The sequence below is a fragment of the Suncus etruscus genome, chromosome 6, assembly GCF_024139225.1.
Source record: "Suncus etruscus isolate mSunEtr1 chromosome 6, mSunEtr1.pri.cur, whole genome shotgun sequence".
NCBI classification, from domain to species: Eukaryota; Metazoa; Chordata; class Mammalia; order Eulipotyphla; family Soricidae; genus Suncus; species Suncus etruscus.
Window position 1 is genome coordinate 75,612,762 of NC_064853.1, and position 20,306 is coordinate 75,633,067.

General features: G+C 34.1%; 1 protein-coding gene and 1 non-coding gene across 2 annotated transcripts in view; one reads left to right on the top strand and one right to left on the bottom strand.

The window, feature by feature from the left end:
- MACROD2 (mono-ADP ribosylhydrolase 2) overlaps positions 1 to 20,306 on the bottom strand; it is a 2,173,194-nt gene that overhangs the window by 479,327 nt on the left and 1,673,561 nt on the right. The window lies entirely within an intron of this gene.
- On the top strand, positions 14,683 to 14,789 carry LOC126013034 (U6 spliceosomal RNA). The gene has a single exon (XR_007497370.1). It is a non-coding gene; the product is annotated as a U6 spliceosomal RNA (small nuclear RNA).

The following is a 20,306-nucleotide window of genomic DNA, read 5'->3' on the forward strand; positions in this document are numbered from 1 at the left end:
TATGTTTCTTTTTATATAAAATCTTTAATCACCATAATTACAAGCATGATTGTAGTTAGGTTTTAGTTATAAACAGAACATCCCCCTTCATCAGTGTAATATTTCCACCACCAATCTCCACCACCCTCCTCCCCAACCCCTGTCTGTATTCTAGACAGGCATTATACTTTTCTCATTCACTAACATGATTTTGTAAAATCTTGAGATTTTAATAATAATAACCTGTAAGAGGAAAATCCACGAAGAGGAAAACAAATACTAGGAAAGAGTAAAATATTTTATTTATTTGTTTCATTTTGTGCCACATGCCACTATGTAGAGGGACTATTATTGGCTCTATGTTGAGGAATTATACCTAGTGGTGCTAAGGGGACCATATGGAATGCTGGGAATTAAACTCAGGTCAGCTGTGTGGAAGGCAAGTAGTGCCCTACCTACTGTACTGTTGCTTTGACTCAAAATAAAACATTATATTATTCATTAAATTTTTCAAAGTGTCATTATTTCGATATGCCTACTATGTGTCAAGCACTATGATAATAAACAAGATTAGAAAGTCATAGTAGAAACTATGATTTATTATAACTCAAAATGAATTCAGGAGGTAGAGATCCAACAAATTATACTCTATTCCCTAAGATCTGATACACAGATACTAGGTAATTAATGCTATTTAATAGTGTGCTATTTAATAAATGGACAGAGCTCATTTAAAGCAGTAAATGGCAATTTTGGTTTAGTGTGAACTGGTTCTGAATTAGGGTATATTAGCGGATTAGGTAAGCTGCAGAAAATCTAAAGGGCAAAGAAAGAGTAACTCAATCTAACTGTGATAAGAAAATTAAAAATCATTTGACAGAAGGCAGCTTCTGAGAAATTACAAGGAATTTTTGAGAGCATGAGCAGAAATTGGAAAAGTATTGTTAGAAAGGGAAATAAGTGTCACATTAAAGATTTAATAACAACTACATTCATAACAATTATGACAATACTTATAAGTTGCTAACTACTCTAAGAATATTTTATCTGTGTAACATTTCTCTGAGGCAGATGACAAATTTACTTTAATTTTACCAGAGGAGGAAATTGAATATAAGTGGTCTAAGCCAGAGTTTTCCAACAGGAATATTACTGACATGTAGAATCCTTTTATATGGATGGCTGTCTTATGCAGCAGAGAATGCTTGATCATGCTATGGCTTCTTTCCATTGTGCCAGCCAGTTTCTTTTCTCCTAAGCAACAAGGCAGCAATGCCTCTGTATATTACCAGAAATCAGTTCTTGGGTAAACATAACTCCTCACAGAGAATAACTAATTCAAACTGAATTTGAAGATGGGTGGTCAGTCACTCCATATTAAATGCCCAAATTAAATTTTCCAAGAAAATTAGAATAAACTAGAGATGCTTTGATACATAAACTTTTAAAAATAAGATATCATTTTGATAAATACATACATACAAACTAAAAATAATAAATAAAAAGAACCTAAGCTGTTAACAAAGAGAACAATAGAATGCAATTCAGCAGAACTTCCTGGTGCCTTGATGTATGGCTTGAATTGTAAATGGAAGTTTGGAGATGAAGGGTAAAAAAGTCACTCTCAAATAGACCAAAGTCCATTCCTGTGGTTTCCACAGTTTTTACCCTGTGATGGCTTAAAGTAAATGTTACATTACACACATTTTAGCATCTATTTTCCCAGCAGGAAGTGTAAGATAAAGAGGCTCAATCAGTATGTTAAAATAAAATTTGATGTAGGGGAGGGAGAAAAGCTTTCAGATCATAAGAAATATCATCTTGAGGAAATTAAAAGCCTGAAACATGGCTTATGATTACTGACACCAAAGTCCTGTTGTGCTTTTGAAGGGCTTTGAGAGATGCTACCTATCTGCTAAATAAACCCTCAAGCCTCTGCTTTCCCAGGTGTTGGTAAGCTTCACTGGGAACATTTGTGTGCACAATATGTCATCAAAATTTTTTTTCAAGTGAGGATCGGTTGGAAAAAAAAATTAGTTTTTTAAATTAACAGCATGACAAATGAAAACAGTGTCAATGGTGACTCTTTCTAGGCTTCTCTTCCCATCTAGTCTTTGCTATAAAAGTGAAGAATTTATGCCATATAGTCTATAAGGTATGGATCAACCATAATAAAGTCACTATCTTTTCCCATGCTCCATTCTTTCTTGGTCTCTTCTATTATTTTATTTCTTTCAGTTCTTTTTACCTTTTTATTCAATCAAAAAATATTGACAAAATGTTCATCATATCCCTACCCTTTCTATGAAATTCTGCATATATAATGGGGAACCAAAATAACTGAAAGGTAAAGTGTTAGTTATATATGAAATCCTAGAAATAACAGTACTGTAAAGCACAGTACAAAAATTAACATATATTTATATATGAAAAATGCCTCTTATAGAAGCAGACCTATGGGAGGTAAGTGAGGGATAGGGGTTATTGGTTGAGGAGAGTAGAAACTTGTGAAGGAATTGGTGTTGTAATATTGTATGCCTAGAACACAATCATGAATAACTTTGTACTTTCATGATGACTATATAAAAATATAATAAAATAGTTATAGTTCCTGACATCATAGGTTTTTAAATTTAGGAAGAGGGAAGTAGAAGGAAATAATGAAATACCATTGAAACAAAGTAAACATTAAAATGTAATGCAAGTTATAGTGTTCAAACAACTGTTTAAATGATAGCTTATCATGAAAAACTTTTTTTTAATATAATTTTTATTTTGATCATAGTGTCTTACATATTGTTGACAGTAACATTTAGGTACATATTTACATAAAATCAGGGGGGATTCCCATCACCAAATTGTCCTCCCTACACCTCCGTTTTTGTCCTACCTCCCATTTCCTCTTCCCTCACCCCCAGGGCGGCTAGAATATGTGGTCCCCTCTGTATCCAACCCACTACCTAGTAGTCTTGCACCTGTTTGGTCTTGATGCCTCCTTTATCTCCCCCTCTAACTGTAGGCAGGACTAGCTAGTTCAAGTTGCATGGTTTTGCCGGAAAAAGAGAAGATATATAAACTGGGGTAAGAGTCTAATACTCCAAAAATGGGTGGAATCCTTCTAGAGGCTCTCATCATCGATTTGGGAGATGAAGAAGAAAAAGAAGGTGAAACACTCCACCAGTACCAAAAAAAAAAAAAAAGTGTCAATTATCCAGTGAGGACTCCAGCTATATCGATAAGCACCACAAAAAATAGACGGAAAAAAAACTTTTATCTCATCAGGAAGGCAGGGAAAAGTTATCTGACACACTGTCTATGTAGTTAGTGGAAAGCATTTATGTCAGGAACAAGGAAATATTTTATGCAGAAACACAGCAATTACTTCAGTAGGATCATCTGGTATTTAAAAAACTAAAAGGTTCAGTATATTTAGTTAGAAGAACAGGACCAAAGATATATTAGTGTGATGGGAGCAGAGGAAGGTTTTCTGGGATCTAGTTCAGACAGACCACGTGGTATACAGCTAGCAACTGTGTTAGCCAACCTCCGCCCCATTATTGGAGTTAGACTTTAACAAAGATAATTCCCAACTGGGAAGCCAAAATAAGAGCTGTCCAAAGCTAGGGTGAATGTGTTGTATGTATGTCACAGATCTGTCAGGATATCTTACTTCCATGTTTTGCTTATTTTGTGTGTGTTTGCATGCAGCATAACTCAGCCTAGTGTAAAGTTTAGAGAGGGGGAGCAGGATCTGGCAACAAAAACCTCTAATGGACACTTTTTTTGTAAGGAAAACATACCGGGTGCAATTATTATGAGAACAGAAAGGGAATTGGGCTCTTCCACAAGACTAATGGTCCTCAGGATCATGAGAATAAGGGGAAAAAGGGGCCGGAGAGGTGGCGCTAGAGGTAAGGTATCTGCCTTGCAAGCACTAGCCAAGGAAGGATCGCAACCGTGGTTCAATCCCCCGGTGTCCCATATGGTCACCCCAAACCAGGGGCAATTTCTGAGCGCTTAGCCAGGAGTAACCCCTGAGCATCAAATGGGTGTGGCCCGAAAAAGCAAAAAACAAACAAACAAAAAGAATAAGGGGAAAAATTCATAAATTGCTAAGTGTCTAAAAGCCAGGATGTTTTGGGTGCTCTAATCTTGTATTTTCCCCCCTGTAACCCCACCATACATCAATGAGGTAGGAATGTGGCTTTGTCTCCCTCTGCTATTGTGTAAGAAAGTATGAATTTGTGTGCTAAAAATCTGCTCAGGGCTCTCAGTGTCTCTCAGTGTCTCTCTCTAAAAGCCCTCAGCACTGAGTTCTGTTAAACTCTATTGTTTAACTATCTGTCTCTGGTGTCTCTGTGTCTCTCTGTGTCTGGTCTAACAGTAACAATAAGTAACAAAACATTCTTTTCTATATTTAATATTTTTGTTAGTTTCTATATAAGGCCCATATGCACAGGCAATGCATTTTATTATATTAAAATCTAAAAATAAAATATTTAAATTTAAATCTTAAAAATCTTAAAATCTAAAATATTAAAATTTTATTTTTATTTTTAAATTTTTGGGCCATATCTGGTGACGTTCAGGGATGACTCCTGGCTATGTGCTCAGAAATTGTGCCTGGCTTGGGGACCATATGGGACTCCAGGGGATTGAACTGCGATCTGTCCTAGGTCAGCCGCAAGCAAAGCAAACACCCTACCACTGTGCCATCACTCTAGCCCCCAAAATATTAAAAATTTCTATCTCTATCTACCAACTATATTTTTCTTTTTTTAAATATTGATGTTGAGAGCCTGAGCAATATAGAACAGAGTAGGGCATTTGCCTTGTACATAGCCAACCCGAGTTCAATTCCTGGTGTCTGATATGGTCCCCCAAGTTTGCCAGGAATAATTTCTGAGCACAAAACCAAAAGCAACCCTTGAGTGCTGTTACGTGTAACAGCTCCAAAACCAAAAACAAAATTGGGGCCAGTGAGATAGTACAGTCAGTAAGATGCTAGCCTTCCACAATATCAACATGGGTTTGATCCCCAGCATCTCATGTGGTCTTACAAGCATTGTCAGAAGTAATTCCTGCATGAAGATTCAAGAGTAACCCTTCATTGTCACTGATGTGGTCTATAAACAAAATATAACCTTCCCAAAAAAACCCCAAAACTTCTAAAACAAGCCAATCTGAAATGATATTGACTTAAAGAAATACAATCTCGTGAAAACCAAATACAGGAGCTTGGAGTTGCTTTACTTCAAAATTGGGCCCCCGAAACACACAACTAAATTATATATCTCCGTCTCACTGCTTACTAAACTATACACCATAACACTTATAGAATAATAAAAATAATAAAAACAAAGAAATAGAATAATGAACATTATTGTGATTTTTAGTAAATAGTTGATTGGACAGATTAACAGAGCATCATTCAGTACAGAGAAAATGAGCTTATTTACAGGCTGTAATTTATTTATATGTCTCTGCATTTGCAATATTTAAATATTATCTCATAGTCATAGATATTCACTAATTTATTCTTTCCTTTTCTCTTAACTCTTGTCTATGTTCAATCCTTTCTTCTTAACCTCCCTGGTAAGCAAAAAAACCAATTAACTTAGAAAGCAAAGTTTCCGATCCAGGACCGAAAGGTGGTTGGTTCGAATCCCGGTGTCGCATATGGTCCCCTGTGCTTGCCAGGAGCTATTTCTGAGCAGACAGCCAGGAGTAACTCTTGAGCACCGCTGGGTGTGGCCCAAAAACAAACAAACAAACAAACAAACAAAAGAAAACAAAGTTTCTTTTGAAACTAAATCTGAAAAACTTTATTTTCATAAGGAATATATTTACTTGAACCATAAAATATTTCAATCTTAATATATAATTTATTTGCATTTTTAAACATATTATTTTAATGGCTTTTCTTTTACCAAATCTTGGCAGTAAGATCTACTCTCTGGGGCAGAAGCAGAGTCATTATATTTAATCAATTAATTTATCTCTATTTTTAAAATATTTGTGAAAATGAGATGACATCTGGAAGAAACCACAAACAAAAGAGTTGGACCTAACCTATTGGCAGCCATGGTAAATTCTTCCCACCACTGCATTCCATTAGCTCTGTTTAAGAGTCATGGCTGAGAAACTCTAGTAAGCTGATCTTGCAGTTTATTAAAACCTTCCCTATTGGACACATATAAAAGGGGTCTGCAGCTCCAGCTTCAAGGTTTGGTACCTTTGGTTCTATTGCTCCCTCACCCAATGTTCAGAGCTTGAGCTCAGTCACTGGTAATAAGATGATGCTCTCCTCTCTATGTCATATTTGAGAAATACAGCAATAATGTATACTCCTTGTCACATTCTTTAATCATTAATACATTTTAAAATTTTCTGCTTAAAGTGTACAGAGCATAGTTTATAGGCATTCAAAACTCTGAAACAAATTCAACATGACTATGCTTTCTATATTTCAGAAACGAGTTTTCTTTATATTATCAAAAGAAAAGACCTTCTGTTTCTGGCAGACTACTTAATTAAAATTAGGATATAGGTCAAAATGGCTTAATATAATTCAGTACTATATTGCTAGCATTATTATTCATTATCATTTTCATGAGCACCCTATCTACCTCAAGCCCTCAAGCCTGGAATCAGAAAGACTTGTACATAGAAATTAAAATTTGAGTTAAATTAACTACATAGTTATTAACTGATAGTTGGAGAAGTTTCTTTAGAAATAAATATGGCCATAAGATATATATGGAAAATATGAGTTAGAATTTTTCTCTATTATTAAAATTATATATAGAATATATATCATATAGAATTCTATATTAGAATATTTCTCTATTTCTCTAGTAATGTGATAAATTTAATATTTTGTTTATTGTATTGTCATTTTGACTCCATATTTTGCATGCTTTTTATGCTTGCTCTAGTAATTAAGAACATCTAATATTTCAGTATGTTTATAATCATACTTGCCATTTTAACTATAATGTCAAAATATTTAAATAGGTTACATAATTTGTGCTTCTTAATACTGTAGTTTTCATATACATATATATCTATATAAATTAAAAACTTAGTATTATCTCCTTGTAACTAAAATTACATTTTTAAAAGCTCAGAAGTTTTGTTCTACATTGACTTATTATGTTTCTCTACTTTCATTTCTGATGTTACATATTTTATATGTGTGTGTTCCATATAAATGGTACAGTGGGTAAGGTGCTTGCCTTGCACATGGCCAATAAGGTTTCATCCTTCACTAAATATATATATATACACATATATATATATATATATTCTAAGCATGACCAGAAGTTATTTTTATATATTTTTAATAATTTGTATTGTGATCAACATGAATTACAAGTCTTTCACAGTAATATTTAAAGTACATAGTGACATTGAATCAGGAGTATTCCAACTACCAGTCTTGTTCTCCCTCCTACCCTGTTCCCAGCATTTCCTTCCATTGTCCCCCAAACTGCTTATATAACTGGTCCCATCTGTGTATAGCTTATTGAAGATTGGGTATCATTTTTGTTGACATTGAATTTGGGTTTGGTGTTTAAGTCTGATCATTTCTTTTTTTTTTGGTTTTTGGGCCACACCCGTTTGACGCTCAGGGGTTACTCCTGGCTATGTGCTCAGAAATCGCCCCTGGCTTGGGTGGACCATATGGGACGCCGGGGGATCGAACCGAGGTCCTTCCTTGGCTAGCGCTTGCAAGGCAGACACCTTACCTCCAGCGCCACCTACCCGGCCCCTAAGTCTGATCATTTCTTATTTCAACTCAATGTTCGTATGACTGTTTGATTCTGGTACCATCCTTCCCCCCCCCCCTCAATTTATGAGGTAGAACAATATGATTTAATTTATTTGGTTCTGTTAAAAAAAAAAGTAAGAAAATAAAAAACGAGAAAACCAAAATATAGAAAACAAAACCAACAAACAAAAAACTGGGAGGAGTCTGTCTAGACACAGGGGTCCTCAAACTTTTTAAACAGGAGGCCAGTTCACTGTCCCTCCGACCATTGGAGTGTCTGACTATAGTAAAAACAAAACTTATGAACGAATTCTTATGAATACTGCATATATCTTATTTTGCAATGAAGAAACAAAACAGATACAAATACAATATGTGGCCCGCGGGCCATAGTTTGAGGACCACTGGAGAGGTTATAAATATCAATTTAAAAAGGAAAAGGAAAGGAAAAATATCATAACACAAAAAAAGAAAAAAAATACAAAAATAACACAAAAACAAAACCCAACAACAACAACCAAAAAGAAAAAACAAACAAAAAAGAAACAAAAATCAAACAAAAGATTAAACTCAGCAACTACAAAAAAGCACCACAGCAACAAACACAATAACCAAACAACAACCATGAGACCAAAGAAAGAAAAAAGTAAAAAGAAAGAAAGAAAAGAACAAAGGAAGGAGGGCTGGTGTGGTAAGGTTTTTTTTTTCATTTGTTTTATTTTTGCATAGGCACAATAAATATTGGAGAAATTAGAAAGGGAAGTCTCTTGGCTTAAAAAATACAAGGTTTCTCACCCTTAAAGTATACTGTCTTGAGAGTAACTACATGATCCATACAAGATCCTTTTCACTCCCCAAGGAAATTTTTTGGTGCCAGGAAACTTTCTGTTCAGTAGTTGCTGATAGAATCATGCCTCTAACTAGAAACCTTAGAATTTACACAAGTCATAGGATGAAGCCTAGAATAGTGTCTTTCTTTACAATTCTAGCAGTTATGTTCCATCACTGTTGTTGTATTCAGTCTTCTATAGTTGGTGGTATTTGTTTTTGCACAGAACCTAGGACGAGCCTAGGATAGAGTCCTTCATTGTGTTTCCAGAAGATCTGCTCTACAGAAGTGTTTTCTAAATATAGAGCCAGGTGTGAACCATGAGCGCTGCCAGGTATGCTCCCCAAAACACAAAGCAAATAAGTAAATAAAGTAAAAATGGTGCATATAAATGTTATTGAGTACTATTTCTTAGTTATTTAACATTGTAGTTACTAAACATTGTAGTAACTTTTGTCCTTAAATATGAAGGACACCAAGAGAGCATAAACTAAAGATGGGGCAATAAATTACCTTGTCTTGTTTGAGTTGCTTATTAAATTTATTTTAGTGAATTGTGTACCATATTTTGGGGCAAGAATTCTAAATCCTATAAACAATTCTGGCAAGAAAATGTGTGTTCCCTGTATGTGATTGTGTGTTTATGAGTGTGTGTTGAATGAAAAAACTGCTTTCAAAAGTTTCCAATATTTTTCTTTGATGGATGAGACAATAATAGAAACCTGTTATATAAAAGAAATGCATCATATGCTGATGTGACTTTTCTTACATGGAGATAGTTATTTTTTTGTGGCTAGGTGGTGTAATTTTACACAACTTTTGAAAAGTTCAAGGGAGAAAGGCTATGAATAACTTCTTTCAGATCTTTGTGTCAGGGGAGTAACTTTTCAAAAGTTATGAACTTCAGAATTTACTTCTCCCCATACTTAAACCCCAAACCACTTGTGAAAATTCAGCTTTTCAAAGTCCAGCCTATTACTTCCAGCTGTGTCTCTCTTGCCAAATCTCTAATACATTTCTATACATCAATATGCAGTATATGTTATTTGTCAATCAAAACAAAATTATTGTTCATTCTTATTGATACACATAACCTAAACAATATGCATACATTAAAAATACATTTCCAAAACCACATTATATTTGTATTTGAAGGTCAGTGTTCTTTAGCACATCATTTAATTCTAATAACCATGATATCCCAATATGTACAGCCTGATTTTCAAAACTAGATGTTTTGAAACTAAATGTCAGAAGTAAAGGCCCCACCTGAACAGAACAAAGTGAGAGCTGGCTGGCTTTCTGTGGCAGTGAATTAGAATTGGTTCTAATTGGCACCTTCATCAGCTATTGCATCTGTGATCTGTTGCCAAAGGACAAGAGACAGATGTGTCATGACCATTTCTTTCTTTGATAACACCAAGTGAATGCCATAGGAGTTATCTCTATTTTGACCCTGACAACTATGAGCTAGTGCAGATGACAGGTTTAACTCTTTCCACATTGCATTGTGATAAAAGGGGTACTTCCAATATTTTTCAAACCTGATCTGGAAAAAAAATCTTATATATATATATATATATATATATATGTATATATGTACATATATACATATATGCATGAAATTTTGTACAAAGAATTATGAACCCCCACATAGTCTGAACTTCATGTTTATCAGTGAAGTATTTTGCAAAAAGTTTTGAAGAGCAGACATTTTGCTTAATGGCAAGGACAAAGTTTGTAAAATACATTGTTAGGTAATTTGACATTGTCTGAATATCATAGAGTATATTTGCATAAACCTAAATGACAGGGTTTCTATATATCATGACCATGTAGCATATATTGTCCTTTGACTCAAACACCCAGAACATAAATTTAATTTATGGTGAAAGATTTTATTTTATTTTATTTTTGTAGAAGGGGGGCCGGGAAGGTGGTGCTAGAGGTAAGGTGTCTGCCTTGCAAGTGCTAGCGTAGAACGGACCATGGTTCAATCCCCCTGCATCCCATATGGTCCCCCCAAGCCAGGGGTGATTTCTGAGTGCATAGCCAGGAGTAACCCCTGAGTGTCAAACGGGTGTGGTCCAAAAAACAAATATATATATATATTCACACTCTATTTTGGTAGAAGGTTTGGGTCACACAAGCTGTGTTCAATGGCTACTCCCAACTCTGTGCTTAGGAGATCATGTGGTATTGGGTATTGAAGGAGCCCTTGTCATCTTATATCTGAAAGCATTTATGTAGTGAGAGAACAGACTTAAAATTTTTCGGGGAGATTACTGTGTCCACCACTTCCATTCTGAAGGAGATAGAAGTCACTGTGTCTAAGATGTTCCTTCTATTAGAAGTAATTGAGTTTGTTTGATAGTCTCTCTGCACTCAACTTACATAGTTCTTTATTACTGTATTCTATGAGCTTCTGCATGGTATGGAAATTACAAATGTAGTTAATTATAACTCTCTCCTCTTTATAGACAGCAAAGAGAGTTGGTGACAAAGCAGCCTGATATTTAAAAGAGTTCTAATGTTTCCAACCTTGAAAGAACAACAACAATAACAAAACAAAAATAAAACAGGTATTGAGGCTTGGAAAAGAATACTTATCCCAAAATTTCCCTCATCTGAGAGAGAAAGATAAATCTTTTTTTCTATATCTTTATGTGCATCTTCTCTCGATGTTTATAATTTATAGAAAATCAAAAGAATATAAAACTGCATTTTCCTCTAGCATTTAATCTTTAGATAACAAAGGAATGTGAGTTACAGGATTTACCTTGAAACAGGATAGGCATTTAGAGTCAATATCAGGAGAGCATTTCTTTTCTTTTGGTTCTTGTGTCTATACTTTAAGATCAGGTGGACTTTGGGGTGGTAAGAAATAACTTGAGGATATGGAATCCTCCAATCCTCTTACTGTCTTTTCAAGAACCAACTGACACAGATATAGGACCCTAAAATGTTATCCTATCCTGGCCTTAGCTTTATGTGGAAGTCTCTAGAGAATTTAGACTCATTTACGGAGATAATAACAACTTTTACTATCAGCCAGAAGATGTAATGGTGAGATCCAATAATAACCCTTATTCTAACTAAATTTAATTTCTTCACATTCAATTGATGCCCTATTAATCCTATACATAGTAAAAATTTTACCTAGTATATAACTATCAATTCTGTCTATATTTGTAGAGAAAGAATTCTTTAATTACATTTTTAAAACCATAATAGAAATCACATGTTTCTTTCAATCCTGACATGCTAAATGATCAGTAATTATTCATTGAATAAAATAGATAATTACCTATATGCTATATGTACAAATAATTCTAATTATACAGCAAAGTAATTATATTAGATAATCTAGGGATCTCTGGAACCAAAGCCAAACTATTTTATTGACCACTCATCATAGCTTATCCAAATAATGAAAAAGAAAATAGTGAAGAACAGTGGACCAGAGAGATAGTACAGAAGGAAGGGCACTTGCTTTGCACACAGCTAACCCAGGTGCAATACTCAGTACTCTCTATGGTCCCCTAAACCTACCACAAGAGTTCACAGAGCGCAGAGCCAGGAGCAATCCACTGCCAGATCCACTACTAGAGGTGGATCCCAAAAAATATGAGATGGCGTCAATCATTACATGTCCAAGGCCACATGGGAACGAGCATATGTAGAGAAAGAAACTGAGGTGTTGAAAGTGACCAAGGAATGGGGCCGGGTAGGTGGCGCTGGAGGTAAGGTGTCTGCCTTGCAAGAGCTGGCATAGGATGGACCGCGGTTCGATCCCCCGGCGTCCCATATGGTCCCCCCTAAGCCAGGGGCGATTTCTGAGCGCATAGCCAGGAGTAACCCCTGAGCGTCAAACGGGTGTGGCCCAAAAACCAAAAAAAAAAAAAAAAAAAAAAAAAAGAAAGTGACCAAGGAAGAAATGTGGTGGATAAAAGGCTTGATTTGTAAGTGGGAGGTCAATAATGGGACAGTTCACACATGCCACCTGTTTGGATAGATTTAACCTGGGTGAATTTATATATAATATAGGTAAGATAAATACATCTGAGAATCTCAATTAAGAGAAGAAGATCACAAAGCCGAATTTAATGAACCAAATATTTTCCAAAGACTGTAGTGTTTATTACAAACCTGATAGCTCTCTTGGTGTTAGTTCTGGGTCACAGAGCATATGCTGGCTAGCATCAAGACCCCTCCTGCTCTTACTCCCAATTAATTATAGATGTTGGATCTATAAGATCCTTTGTTAGAAATAATTAAATAATAAATGTCTATAAAGCAGTTTGCATGCTGAGCATATTAAGAAAGAACTCCATAGAAATCCAATTTAAACACTTATTGCTTTTCTGATCCAGAATTAAATTGGATTTGTGTCTCTGAACCCTTTGGCACAAGGATCAACCATTGCATGAGAGCATTTGGCATGATCACTGCTTTTGGAAACAGTGGTCTGAACACATTGTTTGGCTCATAGAGGCTATTCCTCAAAGCTTGCTTCAGAAGTAAACCACAGGACAAAGCAAATCACATTTTCAGATTTGCAAGTCATACAACATTCTCAAAAATGTGTTCCAAGAAAAGATAATCTTCATTTTCTTCAATTAAAAAAATAAACAAAAACTTCAAAGGGAAGAGATAGGGTAAGCAAAGGCAAAAAGAGAGGCAGAATGTCCCAGAGTCATAAATCTGGAAAGCTGGTATCAGGTTGTATTAATAATACTCAATAAAGCAGAACCTTCCAAAGCCAATGATAATGTTGAGCATGCAGAATACTTAGGGTTAATATGGTATACCTTGTTACTTCAAAATCAGCATTTTCCCCATGCTTGAATATATTTATATCCGCTGAATGATAAAAATACCCCACCCTCAAAAAAATAAAAGAATAAAACCAAACTTTATGTACCAGAGTTGTTTGAAAATCCACACTATCATTGATTTTATTTTGTTAGGGAACAAACATGGAATTTAAATTTGCCTTGATTTTATTACAAAGTGAGTAGAAAATAGAAAAAATATTAAGTGTGTACAAATAGGTTTTTAACATGTTAAATTGGTTAGCGAGGAGAGTATGCCAAGTGAGAAAATAAAATTAAAGAAAACAAAAATATGGGCCCGGAGAGATAGCACAGCAGTGTTTGCCTTGCAAGCAGCTGATCCAGGACCAAAGGTGGTTGGTTCGAATCTCGGTGTCCCATATGGTCCCCCGTGCCTGTCAGGAGCTATTTCTGAGCAGACAGCCAGGAGTAACCCCTGAGCACTGCCGGGTGTGACCCAAAAACCAAAAAAAAAAAAAAAAAAAAGAAAACAAAAATATGAAGATTTTTTTTAAAGGTGGTTAAAAAGATAATAAGGAGAAATACTGCAAATTATGTGGTTTATTTTTTTAAAACCTAAATACAGAGCGGTGTCATCCTCCAGATTACTTTTAATACAATTTGATAAATATTCCTTATTTATCAAAGGGAAGGAAAGCTGCTGTTCATAAACATTAATTTTCCCAAATAAATTATTAAATTCCATTGAAGTTTGAAGTCTTTGCTTAATAAGTTCTTTGTTTAACCCCTTTGTACAAATCAGAGTAGCAAGTTAAATTCCAGATCTAAACATTTTCTTTTTTGCCTGCTCTGCTCACATCACAAAAGCAGAAAATTAGTATTGAAAATTGGATCCTGCATTACAATAATAACTCTTAAAATCTGTATTGGACAGTGAAATATTTTTTATTTATGTATATAAAATTTCTTAATATTCAATGAAGAGATGACTAAATATATTTTAATTGAGAAGTGTAAATTATGCCTAACAATTTTAGAATAAAAGGTGCTATTTAAATTTTGAATCAAAGGAATCTCTAGATATCTTAATGAAAAGCTTTCTTGTTGAAGAAAACTTTAACTGACTAGAATAACAGACACCTCAATTTATTTTCAATCCTATAGAGGGCACTTTTTTTTTTTTCATTTCCCATCTCTATATAATCCACTTCATGAAATTAAGCTGCATTAGTCCCTTTCCCAGCTGAGTATTTGTTTTTTTATTTTGAGCCTATCAGAATACTTCTTATAAAAGGGTATATTCCATGCTCACTTCAGCAGCACATATATGAAAATTGGAATGATACAGAGAAGATTAGCATGGCCTCTGCACAAGGATGACACCCAAATTCATGAAGCGTTCCATTTTTTTTTTTAAAGGTGGGGGATATTCTTATAAAAAAAAGTTTGGCTAATGAGCTAAGGATAGATTTAAGAGAATCCTGGTGAAGACCAAGTTAAGGACTTACATCTAAACACTGATTTCTCTTTTTTTCCAGCAAAGAGGCTTGGAGGATAAAAATTTTGAAACCTACATTCATTGGGTTACCAGCCTGTTGAAGTGGATTTTAAGATATAGGATCTAGCCCTAAACAATTTTGCCAATCTCTATATTGAACTATTACTAAGCTTCACCACTTCAGAACTATCCAGTGACTTGAATCTACAAAATGCCCTTATTGCATAAACCATTTTATTGGCATTTATCTTTGGTAATTATATAAAAAATATTAGCATGTAATATACTTTTATACATGATTAGAATACCTAACAGACATCTTTCAACTCTTTTCTAGTGTATGCATGTAGTGGGCATCTATTTAAAGATTTATCAAGTAATGAAGTTTAAAAACACTTTTTCACTCATTGGTTCATTTATACCTAATTAATTTATTCAATTGACACTAAATGAACATGTTTTAGATATGAGGCATCTTTGCATGAGAGAAAGCAATGATGTATAATGTCATAACAGTTGGTATTAAGCTAGTACTTAAAAAAATTAAAAACGAGGTCTCCTATGTTAATACCTTGAGTTGGTAAGGTTAACCAGGGATCATCAGAGTTGATAAGAAGTACTCACTAACTAGTGAAGTTAATGGGGAGTGTGAAAAACTGTAGATGCTGATTAGAAAAAGTTTCATTGGGTTTCACAGGAATAGTTATGGGAAGGAAATAATGAACCCTGGAAGGCAAAGATGAGGATGGAAGAAAAGAATTTAAGCAACAGATAAAGGCAAGCTAAGGTGTTATGGAGTCCATGAAGCATATTTCAGTAACAGCATACTGCATACGAAATTGCTTCTCTGTTGGTCATCTGCTCCTTAAAGCACTTCTCTCCCTGAATCTTATGCTTCCACTATCAACCTTAAGAGTTCTTCAGCAGAAATCTATAATTGAGCCATGATTTAAAATATTTTTGTTACAAATATTTGTTTCTCTATTACCTACAGTAGTGACTTTCCAACTTTTATTAAAATTTAATTTACTAGTAAAATGCTTTTAACATGTAACACTCCCATGTAAACTATATGCAGAAGAATAGGTTTATAATATTTCCTAAAACATTGAAACAAGTTATATAGTTAGAATATTCTGAAATATAATGTATACTTAGATAATGTCAATATAGATTATAAAGTATAATCTATATAATATGAAATATAATCAGAATCTCTCTTCTTATATATCAATAGATGATTTTATGCAGCTTATTCTGAACATTGCTTTTTTATTCTGTTTTGCTTATTGAGGGGGTTCACATATGGTGATTATCAGGAGTGATTCCTGACTCAGTGCTCAGAGATCATTCTTGGTATGACTCAGAGTATCATAGAAAGTGTCCACTGCTGAATCTATGTTGGCTACATGCAATGCAAGCAATCTGCCCACTATCTCTCTGACCCCTGTGGACACTGCTGGCTCTTTAACATGACATAAATCTAGCCTCTTGCCAATTCTGTCATCTCTTTTTTCATGTCACAATTATAAGAAATAATATCAAATTGTTTCTACTTCCTCATATACATCACCACCGTGCCTTGTCTCCAGCCTTTGTTCAAAATATTTCTTCAACTTATTATTATTTTATTTTATTTTCTACTTATTTTACTTTTTTCTTTAACCTTTTATACTCAATTGAACTAACATGCCATTCATAAGTTAGCCAAGGATAATTGTATCTATGATTACAAAGCAGAACTCTGAGATTCAATAACAGTCCTTTTTATACAATATTCACATCAACTGTTCTATACATTTTCCTTGCTGCTCTGTCAGTTCCCTGATGGGAAAATTAGTGTCTATTTCATCTGTTTGTGAACAATACTCAGAAAAAGTTGGCAAATAATAAATAATCACTGAGGATCCAGAGTGTTGGTGCAGGGTGTAAGGCATTTGCCTCGCGCGAGCTAGCCTAGGACAGACCTCTGTTTGATCCCTCAGCATCCCATATGGTCCTCCAAGCCAGAAGCGATTTCTGAGCGCATAGTCAGGAGTAACCCCTGAGCGTCACTGGGTGTGGCCAAAAATAAATAAATAAACAATCACTGAATATTTCAGGAGGTAGAGAAGATGGATGAATTAAGGAAAGATGAAACCACACATAAAGACAATATGACAAGGGAAACTCAGAATGATTGTCAAATCAAATCACCTAACTTCAAAAATCTTGTTCCACCAAATTCCTCTGGTTTACTCAAACAACAAATATCTTCATCTATAAAGTAGAAGTTATATAATAATAATACTAATTCAGGGTTACTTTCATTATTAAAGACACTAGCATATGAAAATCTCTCAACACAAAGTACCATCTTAAAATTTAGATTTTCATATCAATAAATTTTAAACTTCTTTCTCTGGTTCTGGAAAGCAAAAATTAGTGGAGACAAATTCAGGTTTGGAGCTCAGATTTAGTTCCTGTTGAGATAACTAATCTCTTCTTTAGGTCAGTATGTATGGAACCTAAAAATAAAGTTGAGGTCATGGAGGTTCACATCCTATAAAGTAATTATAATGCTGAATTCACTATTCACCTATATTGGGGATAAGTTGAGTGTAATAAGTGAACAGTAATAAGATTTTAAGGGCTCATACTGTGAAACAATTAATTGTCAATTATAAGAATAATCATGAAGAAGGTTTTGGAGAAACTGCCATAATATAGGCATAGAAATATTAAACTATATTAGCTAAAAAAGAATATCAGGCATTTCTTTTTCATTTATGTAATATGAGTTCATGAACAGCAAATAATAATTTTGAGTCATAGTTATCATTGTGTGAGATTTCAAATTTAGTTTGCCTTTGTAGTTACATTTCTAATTCAATGGAATATATCAAAGACAAGTGCGCAAGTACAATGCATTAAATATATGTTTCTTAAAAATAAAGTCCTAATTATACATTTAGATCATTATTTTACACCATGTATTATGTATTTCCATGGTTTGAATTATTAGTTCCAGATTACTTATTGTAACTGAACAAAAACTGGTTTTCTTGATTTCTGAGAGATATTTCTTGAGGATTATTGAGGTTTCTTCACATCTACTTAATTTATTACAAAATATTTTTAGAAAGAACACTTGTATAAATATTCACTTTGCTTTTCTTCTAATATATTATTTTCCTATTTTTTATTTAAAAAACATAGGAGAATATTCACATGCAAGGTGAGACACAGAGCTTTTTGAGTTTTCCTAGAAAAGTATTAGTTATATTGAGAAATGTAATTGATTTTCTTTGACCACCTTCAAATTATTTCTGACTATAATCAGCTACCTAAAAAAATGCTAATTGGAGAAAATGACCTTGAAGCATACATTAAAATGACATGATGTCTGGACAGTGAGTGAAACAGAGAAACAATAGGAAAAGTCCATGCTCATCTCTGCATGAATGAGGGGCTTGGAGCTCTGTAAGACAACAGTGACCCTGTTCTCTCAGGGTCACCAACTATAATTTCACACAAGTAGGAGGCAACCATTCACCATTCCATTACAGCTGCTGTTCAGTGTTTCAGTAAAATGCACACATGTTCAAAGTCAAACACTTGGTTAGCAATTTTTATTCCAAGTACTCCACAGTATCTCTTAGAATTAGGAACTATGAAACACATTTAATATGACATTTCCAATTCAGGGTCTGAATATGTATGTTGAATTTACTTTTTTTCTTCTTATCCAATAATTATAAAATATCCCAGAAAAAAATAAATGGGCTCTAAAACCAAAACAACAGGCTCTTTTGACATTTATCCAAACATATGCTATCAAGTCTCAGATATAGATATATACTAGCAGAAGAGAAGTTAAATAAGCAAAATAAAGCATGCAGTTCCCTCTTATTAAAAACCAATCACTTTATCAGCATCATCAAGATGTACTTTAAACATAATCATGTTGGAGGTGAGAATAGAGATAAAAATATGATAGGAAGGCCAGAGCAATAAAACAGTTGCTTTACACTTGGCCTACTAGGGTATTGGACTCAGCACCATATATAGTCTCCAAAATTTCACTGATAATAAAGTCAGAAGTAAACTCTAAGCATGGCTGGGTATGACCTAAACTCCCCACCAAAGACCAAAACAGTATGGAAGGCAAATAGGTGAATGAAATAGAAAACATTTGTAAGGATTAATTTTGGAGTCAATTAATTTGGGGGATATATGGAAAACTAAACTGATTATTATATCTCAAAAAATAGTTCAATGACAGGATCAGAGTTAGTAGGTAAGGTGTTTTCTTTGCAAGCAGTCAACTGAGCCTACTTTTTTTTAATTACTGGCATTATGGTCTCGCAAATTCCATGTTCCATAGGGTCTCCTAAATCTCACTCAAGAGAGATTTTTGCGTGTAGATCCAGGAATAATCTCTGAGAAAAAATCAGGTATGGTCCCAAATCAACCAAACAAAATAGTAATATTAGAACTAGTAATAGTGACTCTAATGTAGCAATAATAGTAACAAAAAGAGTTGTCATAGTGAGACATAGTATTTGTATACTAATACAAGAAGGGTATTATTTTAGTGAAATAGGAAGGTCAGAGAAAATGCATGCACTATTGACTGTCTAACAACTATGAAATTTTTGAAAATTGTGGTCATATTAAACACAATAGCAGAAACCTTTTGCAGCTATAAGAAAAGATAAAAGCTTTCAGTTGGTTGTTACTTAGATCGTTCTGGAGAGTATCATGTTAAGTGAACTAAGTTCTAGAATAAAAAATATAGGATTATTTCACTTATCTATGTATATTACATATATATTTATATATACAGATTTATAGGTATAAAACACTGGGATTAGACTGCATTAAAGGAGAACCAATCATTGCACTTGTTGCAGATGTGAGTTTGCCATGCAGTGGTAGAGAGGAAGACAGAGGAAGAAGAGATGTATTAGAAGTAACATAAAAACTACAGTGAAGAATCTTAGGTAATTTTATAGTGGTGAAGATGCAGAAACCTTGTATCAACACAAGCTTAAGAGTTTTGCCTATTATTACAATACAAAATAAAATTAAATTCTAACTGAAAATACAGGAACATTATATATAATTAAATTATAGAAAGTCCTCTAACTTGCAGGTAACTCTCAAACTTTCAGTTAGTATAACTGAACACAGTTACATGATGCATATTTCTGGTACTGTTGAGAAACTTCTCTAGATAAAGCTAATTGGCTCACACCCTGTCCAACTGTTGACAAAGTGTTAATAGTTTTTATAGGTCTCATTGTATAGGTCCAACGAGAAATTGGGAGCTTAATGAAAAATTAAGGGCTGATTAAATCTGAAGGAAGTCACTAGAACTTTAAACTCTAACTGCTGATGAATATTTGAAGTAATGAAATAGAATTCATGTGATATCTAAATCTATGA